We start from the raw sequence: 20,166 nt of genomic DNA, 5'->3' as shown, positions 1-20,166 counted from the left end.
GCTGCCTGATTACCGAGTCCATGGAGCTGCTGTCTGGAAACAAAAAGCAGTAAATCAAAGCAATGGGCAGCTTTCAGAGGGGCCTGGAGGATGCCATGTTCTCCTTTGGCTGCTTGTCTAACACCAAAACCTGTCCCTGCACATTTCTGCTTACACATGGAAGTGCAAATACACCTCAGCTTTTTAACTCTTTGTGTCATGTCATCGTGGTCTAGGAGAAACTTCTCCTCATAGAAACAAATCTTCCATTCTCCTTCCAGATGACTTCTCCTTCCATTCTCCTTTCAGATGGGAAAATCAACTGGTAGGGAATCTCGTTTTACATTGTGGGCTGTGATTGGGAGAGAAAAGGAGCGAGTAGCCTCGGTTTGAAGCAGTTTAATTCGATATTAGGTGGAACTTTGGAGACAATCACCTGACTACAGGTTAGTGTCTGTATAAATTATACACAAAATGCTTTATTAACTTTGCTTTTTAACTGGTAAAATACCATCTTTTCCTCAAAAAGTCTGCACTATTTTGGTGGAAGGCTGAGGAGGAATCCAGTATGAAATTGCCATAACAGAAGGTGGACAAAGTTCTAAATGAAATGGGGGTTCCAGTGGACTTTGGGCAGTCTGACACTGCTCCTGGCACTGGGTGATGTGATGCATTTATTGTCTGATAAATTCCACTTAGCATTGCACCAGCTGTCCATAGAGGGTGTGCCTATACTGGATAAAACCTGGGACCTCTGGGACCTTGTCTGTTAAAGTTTGTTGGCCCAATAAACTGGCTCACATGGCAGTGCTGGATGCTAGAAATCAATACAGCTGCTCTTGCCTTGTCCTAGCACAGGAAGGGAAAGCTCCAGGGACTGATTAAGTTCTCTTTGCTGAAAAAAGCTACTGCATCCTGAAACATTTTAAATAAATCCCACGCGTCTACAGGTAGTACTGCATTTAATTCAGGTTTTATAAGAGGTTTGCTGTACACTAAATAAATGCAACTTGATTATAAATAGCTTACTCACTGTAAACACACATCTTATTTAATAGATTGTACATCTCATTATGCTACTGTTTCTTAATTAGTATGGTGAGCTGTCACAGTGAATTGTCATTGGCCAGGCTTTCTTGCTGCTGTTGTGACTAAATTCAGTTATCCATTTACCATCACAGCCCCACAAACAGTAATTTACTTATGAAATGTTTTAATAAGCCAGATAACATTTGTGCTCCTTTTCACTTGGCTCAAAGATGTTTTATTTCATGTTGAAACCCCTCAGTGGCATCAGCTGGTCAGGCTGTCCCATGGGGCTCTGAGGGGGAAGAATCTCCGGGAAAGGCACGAGAGCAGTAGGTGTGGAGTGGATTTGACAGATTACCAAATTTGTAGGTGCCCAAAGATTTTGAAGACCTCTTCCTCTCTTGGACTGGTGTTAATGAGGAGTCAGAGTGAGGGTTTGGGGGATTTTGGCTGTGGTGGTGGCTGGGTTTGTGTGTGGGGCATGTGAGTGTGGTACCTCCGCCAGCCCTGGTGATGGCGAGTGCAGGTGACACATATCTGATGAGTCAAGCCTGTCCCTACGTGCCCATCAAGGATTCAGGACTAAAATATCCCTGGGGACCCATTTGGGAAGGGAGCTAGAGCTGCCTCAGGGCCAACACGTGTGTTTCTTTCCTGTTCCAAGCACCAAACTGGAAGGGTCGTGCAGCTGGGAATGTGCCAACACCTCACACTTGCATGTCTGTGTAAGTCTACATGTCCATGTCTATTTTATGTGCTTGTATTTATCACTGAGCAACAAAAAAAACCTTTTCCCAAAGAAATTAAGAGAGAGTTGGTTTATGCTGCCCTGTAAATTATTTAGGTGAAACTTCATGCACATGACTTGTGTGGTTACCAATTACCATTCCCAGAGGAGGAGCAGAAGGAGGGAGAAAAGGGGAACTTGGTATGATGGGAGTTAATAATCAGTGTAATTCACAATCTTCAGCTCTTCAAAGGAGTTGCTAATAAGTGTTTGTCTTCTCTTTCCCTCCCACTCCTTTCCCCTTAGGAGCCTTGTGAGAGACATAGACAGCACTGATCAGAGAAGGCAAATTGTAAAGGAGGGAAGAAATCCCCAGTGGAAACTCTTTAATCTGCTTCTGGAAAGGCCAATTTATGTCAATAGGACAAAACTGTAACGTTTAATATCAATTATAGGGACTGGGGGAGGAGCACATGAAGGATGGAGGCAGAGAATAGAGTGGAGGGAAGGAGAGATCCCATTGCAAGATCCCTTTTTGCTTTACCAGGAAACAGAGCAGCCAGATGAACTCTGTTTTTCCTATCAGTGAAGGAAGGTTTATCTGCAGCAAGTACCAGTTGGATTCTGCTCCCAGCAAAGAAGTTTCAGGTGTTGCAGACAGACCCTGCTCCTCTGTGTGCCCCAGTGGACGTTGCTGAGCTCAGGCAGGGGGTGTGGAAGATGAGGAAAAGTGCGTGGAGTGGATTTCATTGCACAGAAATCCCTCCTCACCTGGGCTCTGGAGCACCTAAACCTGGCCAAGGAAAGGGACCTTCCCCTCCCTGAGGAATCCACCTCCAAAATTTCAAACTGGGCATTGTGGGCAGAGAGCAGAGGGGAGGAATGTCCTGAGGGCAGCAGGGACTCGCCTTGCATGCCTGAATTAACGCAGCCCTATCAGTGTCAGCTCCTGCTTCTGCTGCTCATCTCAGCCCTGCGTTTGGCACCCATTTCTTCCCTCCAAAGTGTGATAAAAAGATGACAGGAGATTTAATTTCCAGAAAGGGACACCCAGGCAGGCAGCAGGATGCCAGCTGTTGGTTAGATTAATGTGGGAAGTTTTCTTATCAGATGTTTGGAATCTCTGTTATGGATAAGCAATGTCTCAAAAAAAAATACATAAAAATCCCCCTTTGCTGATGAAGCATCTTGGTGATGTTCCATTACAAGCAGGATGAACATGAGCTGGATTTCATCTGACCTTTAAATTACCTCCATTTTATCAGTTCAATTTCATCAGCAGCTCCTTTGAGAATGAGCTCCCACTTGGAATTAATAGATTCCTTCAATGCAGGAAGCTGACAGGGGCCTGTGAATAGCCCAGCCAGAGAGTGCTGTTCCAGAAAAGATCACATCTGGAAAGAGGAGCACACTGACACATGGGAAGGTGCCTGGCAGGGCTGCCTCTGCCTTGATAAGGCCATGTTCCTTATAGGAGAAAGTTCATTACAAATGGTGACAGTGGCATAAAATCCTAATTTCATCTTCTCTCATCTGCCAGACCTGTGGGGGCAGGAGACAGGTTATCTCCTTAGCATCCAAGAATAAAAGAACTTCTGTAGTTCTGGAGATAGAAATCAAATTCCTAGGTGTGTGAAGGGGTTGGATCTGGGGATTGTTAGAGAATGATACTGGATTTGTTATATTGTTTTCTGTGGTGCCTAGCAGTGACTGACCTTTGTTACACCTTCCCAAGGCTGACTTTAGCAGCAAAAGCCGCCAGCCAAGGGCAGCTCTTGCAGTGAAGTGGTTTCCTGGAGGGTGTTCTGGGCCTCCATCCCTCTCATATCTTGGTCTGCCCCTTTCTGGCACCGCTTGTGGGACAGAAAGAGACCTCAGAAAACACCCAGGCCTTGCCACTCCCCTCACACAGCTGTTCATACCAAAGCACCCCAGGGAATGCAGTTTAAATCTCACAGATAGATGTGTCCAGGGGGTGAAATGAAGCAGAGAAGCTCAGAAGGCTGAAACCTGCTTTCCTGGCCCCAGGGGGGTCCTTCTGTGTTTGTGATGGTGCTGAACCTCAGCAGTTTGGGGAGGGACAGCTCCCAGGACCTGCATGGTACACAGAGGATGTGGGGGCAGGCATGGGTTCCCAGCAGAAGGTTCCTTCTTATTTAGCTGAATTCTTCTCCTGAGTGACCTTTTGGGGTGTGATTAATCCCTGGGCTATGCATGCACAGATGGGTTTTGTTGTCTAGACTGTGCTTTGTCATATCAGTTCCTGGCAGTCTCATCTACGTACAAGTTAAACATTTTTGGTTTTTTTTTTCATAGTTTTCATTTTTTTCATAGTGCTGTTAGAAAACTCCAGAGTGAATAATGATCATAATGTCATGTATTGTCTTCTACAGCCTTTTTTAGTTGATCCATATATTTATATTGCAGGATGGCACCTCTCTGATTAAACCTCCCTCCTTGCATCACCTTTAGGGCTGCTTCAAAGAAAGATATTCCTGCATTTGTTGGGGAAGATGGAGTTTTATAATGGAGAAATAGCCTGTTGATAGTAGTTAATCTCCTTGTTTAAAGAAAAAAAGACTCATTTCATCTTCTAATTTAATGATAAATTGCAGTGATTCATCAGGGAAGGAGGGTTTATTAATAGAGAGGATAATAAATGGGCTGCAGAGAGATATGAGAAAATAGTTTTGTCAAATAAGGGACTTAGGGGGGAAAAAATGCAGAGCTTGAAATCAGAACTGGAATCTTCAGAATCATTGGTACCTCTCTGTACCCCTCACATCAAATCAAGGACCTTCTCTCCTTGTGTCAGACTTGCTGCTTTAGGTTAAATTCAGACTGTAAATGATCCAAGAACAGAAACACCTACAGACCTATGACACGTCTCCAGATCCAGAAGAGGCATGAAAATACTTTAGGAATGTTCTGTGTTGTGGGGAACTGGAACTGTCTATGAATTTGAGTTGAACTAAGGGAATTGTTTCTGACAAGGCTTCCAACTGTAAGATGAAAAATACAAAATACTTTTTTTTTTTGGATAGAAAATGGGTTTTGGAATTCCAGGGTCTGGTATTGACTTTGCAGAGATGGTGTGGGCAAAGCCACCCATGCAGTCATCTCCCTTCAGTAAATGAAATGGGATTCTTAGGTTTGGGTTGATAGGAACTGAACTTTGACATCTGTCCCTGCAAATGCTGTTTAAATTTGCTGGGGACAAAAGCCGGAGGTGAGATTTTCCAAAAAGTCACTGGCAAGGTCCTTGTTGTTAGGAAATGTTTGCTTAGGAGTGAAGATAAACTCTCTTTTTCTCCAGATAGAGGGGAAAGTAAATCTGCATTTCCCTTTTCTAACAGGGGTTTTATTGAACAAGGACAGGCAGAAGCTGTTGATCTTTTGAGAACATCTACCCCTTCCTGTCCTTTGCTTCTCTCAGGGGAGACTGAGGTAGAATATATTTCCTGTAGGGCACTTCAGAGGTTCCATTTGGACGCATAAATGAGATGCTTTAAAGTGAACAAAAGAAAAGTGACATTTGGATCAGATTTTTGTGTGTTTTTTCCCCATTGGGGCCAGCAGCTAAACTGATTCTCCAGCTCCCAGCTGCTTTCCAGGCCCCAGTGCTGCTTCTGACCAGGCAGGCTGGACCAGCCCAGCCTGGTGAAATGGGTGATCCTCCTGATGCTCGTTAACAAACAGTTATTAATTGTGCTTGCTTTGTGGCTCCTTTGAAAGAGGAAAAAGGTTGGGAGGTGCCACACTCGGCTCCTCTTTGCCTTGGAGGGGAGGAGAATATGGGTCAGGCAGAGGCATCACCTGCTGTGCCAGGGGATGGCTCCCGAGTCCGCGGTGCTATTTAAGGAAACAGATTGGAAGAGGGGAGGGAGAGGGAAAATCCCTCTATTAACAAACTCATTAGTGCTGGGACAAGGCAGACCAAATTGCTCTTCAGAAAAGCACTGTCTAGCTGGATTTATTATTCTCTGTAATTAGGGCCAAAACAGGATGGAGTGTGGTACAAGCAGGGGCTGAGAGAGGAAATGTGGCCTGTTCAAAGCCAATTATTTGTAATTACTCAAGTCGAGATGTGACATTTACACCAAGGAGAGAATAAGATCACAATGGTATTTCCTCACATAAGGAGGCTGTGCTGTGCTTGCAGGCTGTCTGCAGACCAGAAACACTGGGAGGGAGATGGTTTAAAGAGATTTATGTGTGACAGATGAGAGGTGGGATGCCTGGACACGTTTGTATGCTGGCATTTAGGTTGTACCTGGAGAAGTGGATATTTGTCTTGGATTGGATATTTGTCTTGGATTGTATGGACCCAGCAGCTTTGGGCACCATTCACAGGCTGGCAGAGGTCAGAGCTGGGCATCCTCAGAGAAAAAGGGCCTTGTGTGGAAATGACCCCAAGCCTCAGCCACAGCTGCTGCTGGATCCCACAAGGCTTTCTAGGGAGGATTTTCTCTGCTGGATTTGAGTTCTCAGTGCCCTGCAGTGACTGCCCTGGCAGCAAAGAGAGGGGCAGAGCCTCCCATGGCAGGGAACAGGAGCTCCAGCTTCGCCTGCCCCAGCTGGGGAGCCCTGGCTGAGCTGCCAGCAAAGCTGTCCTTGGCAGAAACTGGTGCAGAAGGGAATAAAAAGGGTTCCCCAGGGAAATCTGCCGCTTAGTGCCTGCCCAGGAGAGGCTCTGCAGGCACTAGTTGCAAAAGCTTTTGTCTCTGCCTCTTCAAACACAGCAGCCTGAGGGGTTTCTTTGAAAGAGGCTTTTTGGTGTGCTGCTTTCAAGTGGCAGGAGATGTGTGCTTGAGCTGCAGGTGGTCAGCTCCACTCGGAGCAGTGTGTTTGCAGGGGCTGGCAATTCCAAACTCCCTGAGCAGAGGAAACATCAGAGGGATTTGAGGCTTCTCCGTGCCTGGATGTGGCCTGGACTTTGGAAACAGCACAAACTCAAAATGCTTTCATCAAAAAAGTGTAAGCATCTCTGTGAAGATTCACAGCTGGCTTTAAAAGTGACCTTTTTATTTTTTTTTTAATAAGTTATTGATCAGAATATAATCATCTTTAGTTTAAGTCTTCTTGAGTTTAGCAGTGTATGCCTAAAATGTATTTAAAGCTAACATAATAAAAACTTAATCTGGTGGTGTTCCCCTACTCCTACACCTCCCTCAGTGGCAGTTTGGTGCTGCCTCTGGCACTCTGCCACCCCTGGTTTCTCCTGTTGATTTCCTTTCTCTGTCCCAGTTGCACATGTTCAAACCTGACTTTGCCTCCTCCTTGCTCCTTCTTCCTCCTCCATCTGGAGGAAGGAGAGGTTCTGTTTGAGCCTGCACCATTTGATGGAAGACGCGGTTCATGTGTAGCCTGCAGAAAAATCAACAACATCAATACTTCTTCGCCTTCAAATATTTGAGTGTGTGGATTCTGAGACAGCTCCTTCACCTTTCCCTGCCCTGGGTGATGCTGTTTCTCTGGGTGTGTTCCTGCTGCAGCACAATCAGCCTTGAATCAACTTGCTTGGAGCTCTGGAGCTGTCAGGCACTCTGCAGCAGCTGGCTGCTGCATTCCCAGGGCTGCTCTGGGCCAGCCTCTGTGTTATGGTGCCTTCCTAAGTGACCACGGGCCTTGTGGCAGGCAGGACTGTGTGACAAAGTCATGCAGGCATTATCTGAGTTCCCATGGCTCTACAAGCACAGGTAATGGTAACAAAAGACATCTCATCTCAGGCAGCACAAAGAGGTGTCCCATGTCCTCACAGACTTCCCTTGCACATGTTTGAAGCTCTCTTCATTGTTTTCAGTATTGAATCCTCTGGTGTGTAGGAGGGGAAAGGCTGTTCCTGCAGTGTGGCACTTGGCAGGGATGAGCTTGTCATGCCCAAGGATCCTTCTGTGGAACAGTCTCTGTGCTGCCCAGGGGGTGCTGGGGCAGAGAAAATGCCATTCTTTGCACATCCCTGGTCCTGCCAGGTTGGAGAGATGGGCACCTGTGGTGGTGTTCACAGGGATCCCAGGATGAGGAAAGAGATGAGAATCTTGACTCCGTGTTTCAGAAAGGCTGATTAAATCAGAAAGGCTGATAAATCATAATAAGGCTGATAATTATAAATTAATTATATGTTATTATATATATATAGTATATAATATATAATATAAATTATATATAATATAAATAATATAAAATATAAATTATATTAATTATATATTATATACAATATATAATATAAATTATATAAAATATAAATTATACATTATATTAATTATATATTATATTAATTATCTATTATAAATAAATGCTAAATTATCATAAGGCTGATAAATCATAAATCAGAAGGCTGATTTATGATTTTATTGTACATATTAATTAAAAGAAAATGATATACTAAAACTATACCAAAAGAATAGAAGAAAGGATTTCATCAGAAGGCTAGCAAGGAATAGGAAGGAAAGGAATGATAATAAAATCTTGTGACTGACCAGTGAGTCTGAGACAGCTGGACTGTGATTGGCCATTAATTAAAAACAACCAGATGAGACCAATCAAAGATGCACCTGTTGCATTCCACAGCAGCAGATAATTATTGTTTTTCTTTTCCTCTGAGGCTTCTCAGCTTCTCAGGAGAAAAAAATCCTAGCAAAAGGAATTTTTCAGAAAATGTGTCTGTGACAGGCCCCCTTCCATAGTGCATTGCTGGACTCTGGTGTTAGTCCAGCACCTTGGGCTGGCAGTTCAGTCCTTTCTCAGCATGTCTCACAGCTCAGCAAATGTAAAAGCAAACCAAAGCTTTCTGTCTCTGCCTCTCAGCCCCCTAACATTGGAAGGGCTTGCTGGGAGCCTCCTTGTGTGTGGTGGGCCCATCTTTGTGTCTGGGGCTGTCTGTGCCTCAGGGAGCTGCTGCTGCTGGGCTTGGCAGGGTGCATTGCAGCATCCCGGAGCTCACCTGGCGCTCTGCAGAGCCCTGGGTGCAGCACTGGCTCAGGTGTGCCTCTGTGTGCTCCCACGAGAATCCCAGGGCTGCCTCCACCCTTTCCCTCCTCTCCAGCCCTGATTTAACACAAAACTCCTTTTGCTTCGAATCAGTTTACTCTCAGTCATGTCTCTCTGCAGCACTGAGCTGTTTCCAGATATGCTCTGAGAGTACAGTGAGGGGGAAGGGAGGCAAGTTTCTTATTGATAGTAGCTATCTTTAACTCTACAAATAGCCCAGCCTCTGGGGATGGCCCTGAGCTGATGAAAGAATCGTTTATGTTGGTCCAGCTCCTGTGCAAAGCTTGAAAACTGACAGGAGAATAATGCAGAAAATGTCTTTCTCTAGGAAAGCACAGCATGACTCGGTGCTTTCTCACATTTCCTTCAGGGAAAACAGGGTTAAGAGCTGATTTATACAGAAAGAAAGGAAAAGCAAGAAAAAAACCTCAGTGCTAAACAAGCAAGGCTGAAACTCTCATGTTATGAGATGGTTTCACAAACTAGAAGAGAAATTGGGAGCTGAACTTCAGCAGAAATGAATGTTATCAGACAACTTTCATTTTTGTTCTTGCACCTGCTGGGCCCAGCATCCAGAGAGGATATGTCACATAGCAAATGGGCTTGTCAGCCTCTGGAAAACACAGGTTTTGTAGCTCAGGACAGGAATCCATAAATGAGAGAGGGTGATCCAACACCCGGAGCCGTGAGTGGCACAGGCAGGGCTGCCATGGTCACCATGCAGAGGAATCAGGGACAGGGGGGAAGACAGGAAATCTGCACTGGTGATCTGATTGTGTAGAGGAGGAGAAGGTGGCTGAGTTCTAAACATTTTGATTTTCTGTAGAATTAGATATATCTTGTCTGCTTTGGCTGCTAGAGACATGACCCTGAGCTAGAAACTTCTGCCAAATGCTGTGTCAGTTGTAATTTTCTAATCAAGTTCCTACTGCAGCCCATCAGAGACAGATAAACAGATTCTCTTCAGTCTCCATCCATGTATGAGCCATCACTGTGTGCTTTGGGGCATTCACAGCTACAAAAGTACTTTTTTTGGGTGTGTGGGGGGGTGGCATTTGTGTATCTTATAAAAATAGGGATAAAATGAGTGTGGAGGATTAAATCATGACAACCAAAATAATAAATTTGGTTCTTAACATTTGTAGAGGTGTTTGGTTTTGTTTGTGTTTGGTTACACTTGTGTGATTTTTTAAATTTAGCAAATGATCAAGATTATTAAAAACATGCCCTTAAATTTGACACAGTTTTCAAACTGTTCCTTTTGACTTGGTCTCGTGCTATCCATTATTCTTGGTGTTTGAGGGGTCATTTAAAGTCCATGGTGTCATTTATGAATCTGAACTGGAAGAAATCCAGCCTAAATTATGTCTGGACTATTGTGAAGATGGTGAAAGAAATTACACATTTTTGATGCCTTCATTCCAGCTATGCTTCTGAATCTATCTTTCTGTTTGTGCATTTGTGAGCTCTTTGGTGGGAAAAAAGGCATTTCTGTGCATGCTTGTGGATGCTGTTCAATAGCACAATATATTTGGGTGAGTCCTCTTACTCTGATTTTTGTGAAAGTTCCTTTCCTTTTTCTTTTTATTAATTTTTTTTTTTTTTTTGCTTGAGAATTTAATGTCAAGTGTTACTTGCTAAAAGCTCTCTCCCCATCCTGTTGCAGTGGAAACAGGCTCATTAATGGACTTATTCACAATCTCCAGCCAGACCTACCCAGGGAGATCTGTGGGCTCTGGGCTGACGTGTCTGTGGTACCTCTGCCAAGTGGACATCTATTATTTTCTCACCTCAGCCCCAGAAATGGCTCCCCTGACAGAGGCACTTTGCTATACCACAATAGCCAGAGATTGCTGAATATTCATTATATCTGACTGCCCAAAGTGCTTTGCCAGCACATGGTGCTGGAGCCAGGGTGTTTTATTGCCTTCTTGCCTTTTGCTTTCCTCAGAGAACGTGGTGTGGCTGCTGTGGCAGCCCAGTGAACTTCCTCATCTGAGCTCCTTCATTCCTGCTCTGCTTGGGGAAGGGGGAACAAAGGGGAAAAACTGATTCAGCCCGGGTGCTTTAGTTCCATGAAAGTGAAATTTGCAGCCCTGTTATTCTGCTGGAAGATTGATTAAAGAAGACAAGCCTTTGAACTTTGTTTCAAACAAGAGGCAGTTGTAATAACTGCAATTTTCTGCTTTATATTTCCCCGTGTGAGGGAGGGAGGAAGTGCATTTCCCTCTCTGTCACGGTAAAATGAGGGGTGTAGGTACCTTGCATTCAAACACAGTGCCCACAGATGCTCTCTGTACCTCTCAAAATCCCATTTTGTGTTGCTTACTGAGACCTAAAACTGGCTCAGATTCCTTTGTGGGCTTCCAGCCCGAGGAAGGGTGAGCAGCAGAAAGGACCTGGCCACGGTGTGCAGGATCGAGGGTGTGATCCCCATCTTCCAGCTGGAGTGAATCTCACTTCCCTGGCATTTCCAGCCTGTCCTGTTTGCTGCTGGCGTGCAAACACCCAAATGGTCATGGAGAGACATCTGCAGGTCCAGCCATGGGGGGATTGCCTTTGAGCAGCAGCAAACAATGAAAATAAAGTGTATGGAAGTGAATATAGACATTATAGAAAGAATAGCTTTCATCTGTTCTGTAGGAGCAAATGCCAAATCCTTGTGGTCAAAGAGCTGTGTACTCTTCAGGCTTATGCAAATTTACAAAATTCCACTTTTTGACAAAAATCCTTTTTTATTCATTGTCATTGTAAGCAAAGGGCAAAAAATGAAGTGCACCTTTGATCATTATGTAATTACTTGAGGATTTATCTTCATGATTGTAGGAGATGACTTTAAAAAGCAGTTTTTTCGTTAATTCCCTCCTCCCAATGTTTTGAGTGACTTAATTTTAATCCTTTCCTCTGTCTGACTGGGTTCAAACCTGCTTTAATTGTTTCACAGAACATTTGTCTGGCAATGAAGTTGTAGGCAGGGGTTTGTGTGTGTGCATGAAGGCAGAACTGCTGCTTCAGTAGTTGTACTTTATGTTTAATTCGATGTTCAGCAAGGGAAAGAGCATCTCCTCACCCCAGTGTCGAGCAGTCCTGCACGTTCTGAGCAGCCAAAATACCACATCTGCTGGGCAAGAGCCCTGGAGAATTGTGGCTTGAGAGGTCTCTAGAAATGTAGATTCAAATTGTAAATTGAAATGTAAATTCTATCATTAGGTGGAAGGGGGAATTGAATCCCAGTGCAGCACAGGGCATGAAGGAAAACGTTGTTATTGTCTGATGTTTGTGGGTTTCAGTGCTGCCTAAAGGAGGTGGCTCAAACCACTGACAACCTGCTAAGCCATGCCTAACTTGTGTTAGTTCTTGTCTTTCATTAATTGTTTTAAATTAAAGGGCTCATCCAAGGAATTCAGTGCTTGCACTTGCTGAGATGCTGAGCAGTATTTAACTCTGTGCAATTGTTAGGGCTCTGCTGCATTGACCCAGACTTTTTTCACTGATTGTGTGATGAGATTTCTACTTTTCCTTCCTCTAAAGGAATTTAGTTATCAAAAAAACAGGGAATGGAAGGACAAACATGCCTTATATCTTGGATACTCTGCAGAGATCCCTTTATACAAGATTTTATGTGCAAGGAGTACAGGCAGGAAGATGTACATGGAAAATACTGTCTGTGATGGCAGTGATGTGGAACTACTCTATTTGATACCAGCTTAGTTTGAGGGTCTCTGTTCAAACTCTCTTGACATTACTGTTGTAAGTTAATTCAGAATAATTATGCCACAATTTACTCTCTGTAGATCCTACAGTCAAATCTCTTCCCATTGATATCACCTAGTTCTCAGCTCAGTAGATTTGCCTTCACTGCTGGAAATGAAATCATCTAGGTTTAAAAGACATTTTCCCTATACTTAAAAAAACCTGTTAGGCAGTTTTAATACCAAATCCGTTCCAGCTATAGAGGCAGAATGGAATAAACTATCTGTGTGTCTGGCTACAGGCAACAGAAAATCCACTTAAAGAACTGGATTTTTTCATTTCTTATTCAATGTTTGCCTTCACTATATCCAGCCACACTTGGCAAAATAATACGTTCATGTACTCCCTCTGCCAACAATATTAATATTTCAACACTACATAGCTGAACCAGACTTTGTTTGTTTCAGTATTAATTCTTTTTGTGCAAGTAAACACTGCCCTTAGCTTTGTGGGCTCTGTGGAGAGCCTGCATTTTGATTTGCTTCGGGGTTCAGCTGCGTTGGTCAGCACAGGAGATTTATGGTTTTGGTTTCCAATTGTAACACATCACAAACACACCCTGGTTTACAAGCAAGCTGCAGATTTGTCAAATGGACAGCATGACAGATCTCCTGAACTTAGATGGAGGAATCATAACTTGGAAAGTTAGTGCCAATGTCTTCATACAAATTTGCATGCTATTTATATATCCATGATGGTTAAAAAATACACTAAATTTTGTAGTAAGTTTCCTTCCCTTGTCTAGAGTTCAGCTGGGCATTTTGCTGTGCAGTCTTGAGGTGTGTAGAAGTGCTGAGTAGCTCTTTCAATAACCTTTGGCATCATGAAACTTTCTTAGGAGATCCCAGAGCTGCTCTTGGAACAGCTGAAGGTTCATGCTGAGCCCCACAGGCACACACAAAGCAGGGCTGTGGAAGGGCTGTGTCAGGGCCAGATAATTCTCTTTCTTTGGCACCTGTGAAACGTCATTTTCACCATTCTGCTTGCTTTATCCTAGCTGATTGTACTGCCAACCTCTGAGCTCCTTGCCTGAATTTTCCCAGCTTAGTGGTGTTCCCTTTCCCTCCCAATAAATTCAGGTTCCTCTGATGTTTCTGCAGCCTTGTCCTTGCCAGGGCTCTGGCACTCAGGTGCGCCAAGCCCAGCCCCTGTGACTCAGACTGATGGAACTGAAGGCTCAGTGTGGTGCAGCAGCCCTGACAAACAGCTCAGGGAATGGAGGAGTTCTGCCTCACTCAAAGAGGTGAGCGAGGGGAAGTTAAAGGAAGTGTGGGCAGATGAAACAGAATCTGCCTTTTAGCCATCAGTGGGGGCATGGAAGGTGGAGCTGACAGAGCAGATTCTGTTGGTGGCTGATTTCATTTGGACATCAGGAGATGGATGCTGGAGATCTCCCTTTGTTGCTGTCTTACACAAAGAATTCAGATTACCTTGTTAATTTAATTTTTAATAAAAATTTTCCATTTCCTTTGATTCAAGAGGATACCAGTTTTACACAGAAATCCCTTTTTTACACAGGGATTTCTGTGTAAAAAAAGGCTATTTTTGTTTACCTGAGCATCCTGCCCAAGTTCATTTGGACATAAGGAGATGGATGCTGGAGATCTCCCTTTGTTTCCACCTTACACAAAGAATTCAGATTATTTACTTTGCTAATTTCAATAAAAAATTTCCATCCATTTCCTTTGATTCAAGAGGATACCATTGAGGGGATTTCTGTGTAAAAAAGGCTATTTTTGTTTACCTGAGCATCCTGTCCAAGTTCAGTGCACCTCAGTAAAGGTCAGCCCTAAAATCAGGCAGGTTTGGCTACAACAATCACCACATGGGTCTCCTGCAAGAAGTGAGGTGCAGGGAAGCAGCATCACAGTGTGAGGGTGGCTGTGTGTTCTTCATGCCTGGACCAGAACTGGACAGTCTGATGGAGAAGCCACAATGTCAAAAAGGGGCTGGACTACCCAGGTGATGGGAAATTTAGTCATATTTCAAGTTTCCATTTTAGATGCTGTACAGCCTTGGAAATTTATTGCCATTATATGGCTTAAATTTCAAACTGCTTTAGAACTAACCTTGGGATCAAAATGTTCTTAGATTTTAATTTTTTTTCCTCCCTGGGACAAAAATATTTAACTTTTGAAGGAGCAATGCCAAGCTTGTACCTTTTATGAGCCAGTATATTTTTAGCTAAATCACAGCATCTATGCTATGCTCTTTTTTTAAATTTCTCATACCAAATACAGGATTTTTTTCCTTCAAAAAGAATTTTTGAATAAAAGCAATTTTCCTTTATCAGTAAGGAATTAGCCCCTGTTGGGATCCTTTGATTTCTTCAGTGTACAAAAGGTAGGGCACAGGGGATTTTTAATTTCATGGTTTGTTTGGTATTTCAGAGGCAGTGAACATGAGTGGTTAGATCAGCTGATAGTGGATCAGAAATCACAACATTTTGTGTAGCTTTTATCAAGTCTTTTGAATATTCTTTTGCCTTATTAACCCCTTCTGATAGGGTGTTACTTATACTCGACTTTACAATGACAAATTCACCAAAAGGCAGTGAAAGATAATAAGTAATTTAAAGCACAAAAACGAAAGGGGATGAATGGGATTTCTGCATGAACTGGTGCTGTTAAACCTCTACTCCAACTCCATCTTGTTCCAACCCACCCAAGGGTGGAGAGCTCTCTCTGGGGTGACCTGGGGACACCCAGACCAGACAAATTCCTCTTCTCAGGAGGAAAGGTGTCCTCTACCAAGCTGGACACGTGGATAAAGGGGCATTTTGGGACAATGTGTGTACTGGCATTTTCCACAGTGTGCTTGCTTGCAGATAGCTAGAAGAGGTCAATACCAGGCCAGTATTTTTTTTTCTCTGTTCTAAAAATCACTCAAAATGCCAATGTGCTGGTTGGTTGTTTGGGATTTTGGGGCTGGTTTTTGTTTGGGGCTTTTTTTTTGATTTAAAAATTATATGAATTGTCAGAATTAGATTCTGGTGAAATATTCTGCAAAATTTTGAGCAAAACAAATCCTATTGTAATAGGGATTGTTTTCAGAAATGAGATGTATGAAACACAGCATAATAGCAATAATAATTCAAATCCAGAACCTTGACAATTGTTCTGGCCCAAAGTCTATAGAAATCCTAATGAAAAGAAAAAACCCAGAAAAATAGGAAGCAGGGGCAATTTCCCAGAAGAAAATTGTCACCTTTTAACAGTAAATACTTTACCTATTCTGCTACATGCATTTATGTTTATAATTCAGCAATTATTTAGGCTTCTGTTGCATTCTGTATTTTAATGGCCAATTGATATTTAATTACCTTGTGATTATTAATGCGTTTAATTAAGCTTGCTGTTCCTTCCTTACTGGAACAAAGGAATCCTGGACACAACAACAAAGCCATTTCATCTCCTTGTCCAGGACTGAGGCCATTTCTGCTGTATGTTGAAAATCAGGTTTATTCAATGCTGCAGTGTGAAAGGAAATACAGAATAAAGCCTACTGAAAATTTGAGCCAGGTCCCAGGCACTTTGAAAAGTGAAAAATCTCTGTCTCAGCTGGGAATGTGCTTCTGGTCCCCTCAGCACCTCCCTTCTGTGCTGCTGGGAGGAATTCTGCTCTGTCTGCAGCCTCTGAGTTTAGGGAAGGAGGACTAAAGGGTCAGAATAAAACCCAAGGCACAGCAATACTTTCTCCACTTGACCTCTGGGTCTCTTTGCCTCATTCCTAAGGGAAACATTTATTGTAGGAAATTCAATAGAAATACAGCAAATGCAACAGAAACACAACAAATAAGAGTGCTTTCCTCTCCCACACTGCTGCTCCTCACTAGAAAACTCTGTACCTCCACCTGATAGAAAATCTTATCTGACCTGACAGCAGCTGATTTATTTACCAGCTACAAAAGCAACATCAACAATTCTGTTGTTGAGGAGGAGAAGATGCTGCTCTAGGAAGGTGATAACCTAGAAAGGGATATTTCTGCATAGAGAATTTTGATTGAGGTTTGAGTTTTGGAAAGGAGCAGGAAGAAGTTGCTTTTGTAGGTGCAGAGGAAGGTCCTGTGAACAGGCTCTTGGATCTGTGTGACTCTTGAAACGTTTCAAATGTCACATTTTCTGCACAGTGGTGCTGGGGAATTGTCCCTACTCAAAGTTGTGTACCAGAAGTGCAGAGTGTTTGTTTTGGACAGGATGTTCTTATTTACTGCTGCTTGTAAAGCCTGTGGCCCAATGGGATTCCCTGCCTTGCTGACATGAAGATGTTATCACTGTAAATATTCCTGCTGCTCTGCATGCCTGCACCTGCAGGGTTGTTGGGCTGGTGGCAGAAATCAATCAGAGCACCAGTAAAACCCAAGGGTGGAGATCTTCAGAGCTGCCAGCTCCCCTGGGCACCCAAATCCCCCAGGCAGCTCTGGAATCTCAGCCTGTAATTATTGCCAGCAAACATTCTGCTGTTGGGAGCAGGTGAGAGTGGCTGGAAGGAGCTGGCTTAAACCCAAGGAATTTATTTGTCACCTTATTATCATAGTAACTGTGTCAGGGAATAGATGGGGTGTTTTCTTGCTGCATTTCACCACTTTGGTGACTGAGACACAGAAAAGCCAACAGTCTGACCAGAAATCTCTGTCCATTTGGGAATTTGAATAGAAATGTTCTATATTCCAGGCCAGTGCCCTAACGTGCATCTTTCCTCCCTTGTTATCATGCATTAAGGGAGGCATGGATGATTTCAGTATGTCATTTTCATCGGGAGTGTTGACATTTCTTTATTTTCTCCTGTATTGCTATGAAATCTGAAATCAATTTCTGAAATTCTTTCTTGTAGTAAATTAGGCATTTTGGAGTTTCAATTTTTTTTTAAACAAGGTTTTCTTACTGTTTCTATATTAATCCATGCTATTTCCAATTCTGAATTTGTTTCATTGTAATTTTGATTTACAGTAAACCAATATTTTAATCCAACCTCATGATTTGTCCCAAATCATCATCTTCAACAAAAATTTTATTTGTGATTGATTTCACAATATGCACATGTGAAAATAGAAAAGTGGAAGTAATATCAGAGAACTGTCAGCATTCCAATATAAAATAAAAAATCTAGAAGTACAAGTTCCCAAAATATTCAGTGTTTTTTTCATTTAAATTGGTATAATATTACTGAAACATAGAAATCAGTTTTGTGCCAGTAGCTTTCCCACAGTCAATCTGTTGAGATGAAAAGATTCCAGCCAATGTTGTCTGAGACTAACTAAACTCTCACACAGTAGATACAGAAAAGTAGCAGGAACACTTTCACAGACATAACCAGGAATTCTCCTGCAAAGCCACTGCTATACAGAAGTTTCGGAACAGAGCAAAGATGAACATTAAATAACAAAACTGGTTTTTAGCACTTCTCTTTACCTTGTTCTGCCATCCTCTCTCACCTTGTAAACCACCTCCACGGGACCTCATCCCTCCTGTCTTTGCAGCAGTGAGCCTGATAGGAAAACAGAGTGAAAATTAATTTGATGTGGGTGGATAATTGTGCCCCACCTCGATTGCTGTGCCTCTTGCAGCTCTTGGTACCCAGTGCCTTCCAGGAGAGCAGTGAACAGTGCAGCTCACAGCTGGCACGTGTTTGTTCTCTGTCCCTCCTCAGGGGAAATCACTTTCAGCTGAGTGATTTGGGAGGAATTCTTTCTAAATATGTGCACACGGGATGCTAAATATTTGCTAGGAAAAGGCCAGCCAAATGAATTTCTCCGGGAGTGGAGGGAGATGGAGTTAGTGAGGATTATTTTGTCTCATGAGTGAACACTGTAGGAATTCATTCTTACCTGCACAGAGGTGTGGTGTTGCTGCCACAGATGCAGCATTCCTTTTGGGAGGCTGTCAGGGAACCTGGAGGTGAGGAGAATATACAATAATTTCAATGAAAATATTTACTCCTTGCTCTGCTTAAGCAGAAGAACTCCAAAACAGAGCTTGGCTGGGAGGCAAATATCACCCATGGAGTCTCACTCAGAAAATCAGGATCCAGGTAATTGTGTTCTCAGAACTGCTCCCAAGTTATCCAACATGCAAAGCAGGAACAGGACACGTTCCTCCTGAGACACTGAGCCTCCAGGTTGTTCCAGGGCAGAGGATGCCTTGTATTTATTGCCCTGTGCAGAATTTCTGTGTGTGTACCATATGTAGAGCTTTGTCCCTGACAACTGCTGGCATCTGTGTCCCTTCCAGTGCTCCCCTGTGGGGCTCCTGGCTGTGCTCAGTGCATCACATCTCTGCCTCACTGATTCTGCACTGGTCCAGAGGCATAGCTTCCCTGGGAAGGGCTTTCCTGTCCCCTCACCACGTTGTGTGGAGAGGAAGGAAGGGAGAGGACGCCAAGATGAGATAGTGAGCATTTCACTGCTCTGTGCTTCAGCACCCCTAGCAATAAAAATATGTAAAATGTTCTCCTCCATTAAAATTTAAGGTTCATTTTGTGACTGTTCATAAGGGCAGAAGCTAATATAGAAATGGATTTTTTTTTGAGTGTTCAGTTAATCAGTAGCTTTAAGAATTATCCCAGCTCTGAGCTGGGTTTTGCTACACATCCAGGTTTGTCCCTCATTTCCTACAGCAATTTGTTTTTCCTGTGAATAAAACCTTTACAGGCACCTTAAGCACTGTTTTCTTACACCAGTGTTTTTGTTTAGGATACAAAACAGATTGGGGTGACAATTTTTACTGCCTTCTAAATAACCTCATATAGACTTGAGCATCTTAACAGTACAAGTTCTTCTCCAGGAAGCTTGTGCCTGGACAGTGCACTCTGTAATGGAGCAAATAATTAAATTCAGCAAGCTTGGGTGAAAAATATAATCAAAATGCAGGTGATTTCTTCTTTATGTAGCTTTCCTGCCTTTTCTTGCCCAACACCTGCTTGTTGCTGTTGTACTGAGCCCCTGCCTGGCTCTTTGTGCTCTCCTGCCCCTGGTCCAGAGCATCACCCTGGGTGCCCAGGAGGGCTTCAGGCTCAGGAGAAACTGCTGTGCTGGGAGAGGACTGCCCAAACAAACCCTCTGGTGCCTCTGTGGAGGGGAGTTAAAGGTCACAGGCAGCTCTTGGGAAGGGATGAGCAGCATGAAGGATTGGCACCTTCAACTTTCTGTGAATCGTTGGACACCCAATTCTAAAGTGAGCTTGACTTGTGAGGGTTTTGCCCTAAAACAGGCTCTGTTCCCATCCATGGAGGAGCCATGGCTGTGTGCAGGGTTCTGGCTGAGGCTGGTTTTGGGAAGGCTGAGTGGTTTCAAGATGCGGGGCAGGAGAGCTGCTGCTCCCTTCCCTTTGCTCTGTGACTTTCATGCACCCACACAGACAACTCTGTTCTCTAACCAGCTTCCCCAAAAATTGGAAATGAGCTAGAGGGGAAATTAAAACTATCAGCTTACCCTCAAATGCCCTGTGAATATGATTTTTTTTTAATAAAAGCTCTTCTAGATGTAACAAACAATAATCCATCTTTCTCCAGGCTATTGACTTTCCTGTAGAAAACAATGCAGAGCAGTGTCCTTCCTGCAGCAAGCACAGAGGCTGTTAAACACCACCTCCTGGGAGGACCTTGTTCTCATCTAAGCATGATGCTTTTCTGACTAATTTAAATTTATCCTTATTCAGCTTCATTGCTGTCAGGGCTGCTCCTCAAAATAG

At 43.3% G+C, this 20,166-nt stretch overlaps 1 long non-coding RNA gene across 1 annotated transcript in view; it reads left to right on the top strand.

The window, feature by feature from the left end:
* The first annotated feature begins 272 nt into the window (after positions 1-272).
* Positions 273-20,166, top strand: part of LOC143695272 (uncharacterized) — a 135,148-nt gene continuing 115,254 nt past the window's right edge. The window contains exon 1 of the long non-coding RNA XR_013184374.1: positions 273-425. This is a non-coding gene — a long non-coding RNA (uncharacterized LOC143695272). The remainder of the gene's footprint in view (positions 426-20,166) is intronic.

The sequence above is a fragment of the Agelaius phoeniceus genome, chromosome 15 (assembly GCF_051311805.1).
Source record: "Agelaius phoeniceus isolate bAgePho1 chromosome 15, bAgePho1.hap1, whole genome shotgun sequence".
NCBI lineage: Eukaryota > Metazoa > Chordata > Aves > Passeriformes > Icteridae > Agelaius > Agelaius phoeniceus.
The sequence above is the reverse complement of the archived record's forward strand: the minus strand, read 5'-3'. Positions and strand labels throughout refer to the sequence as shown.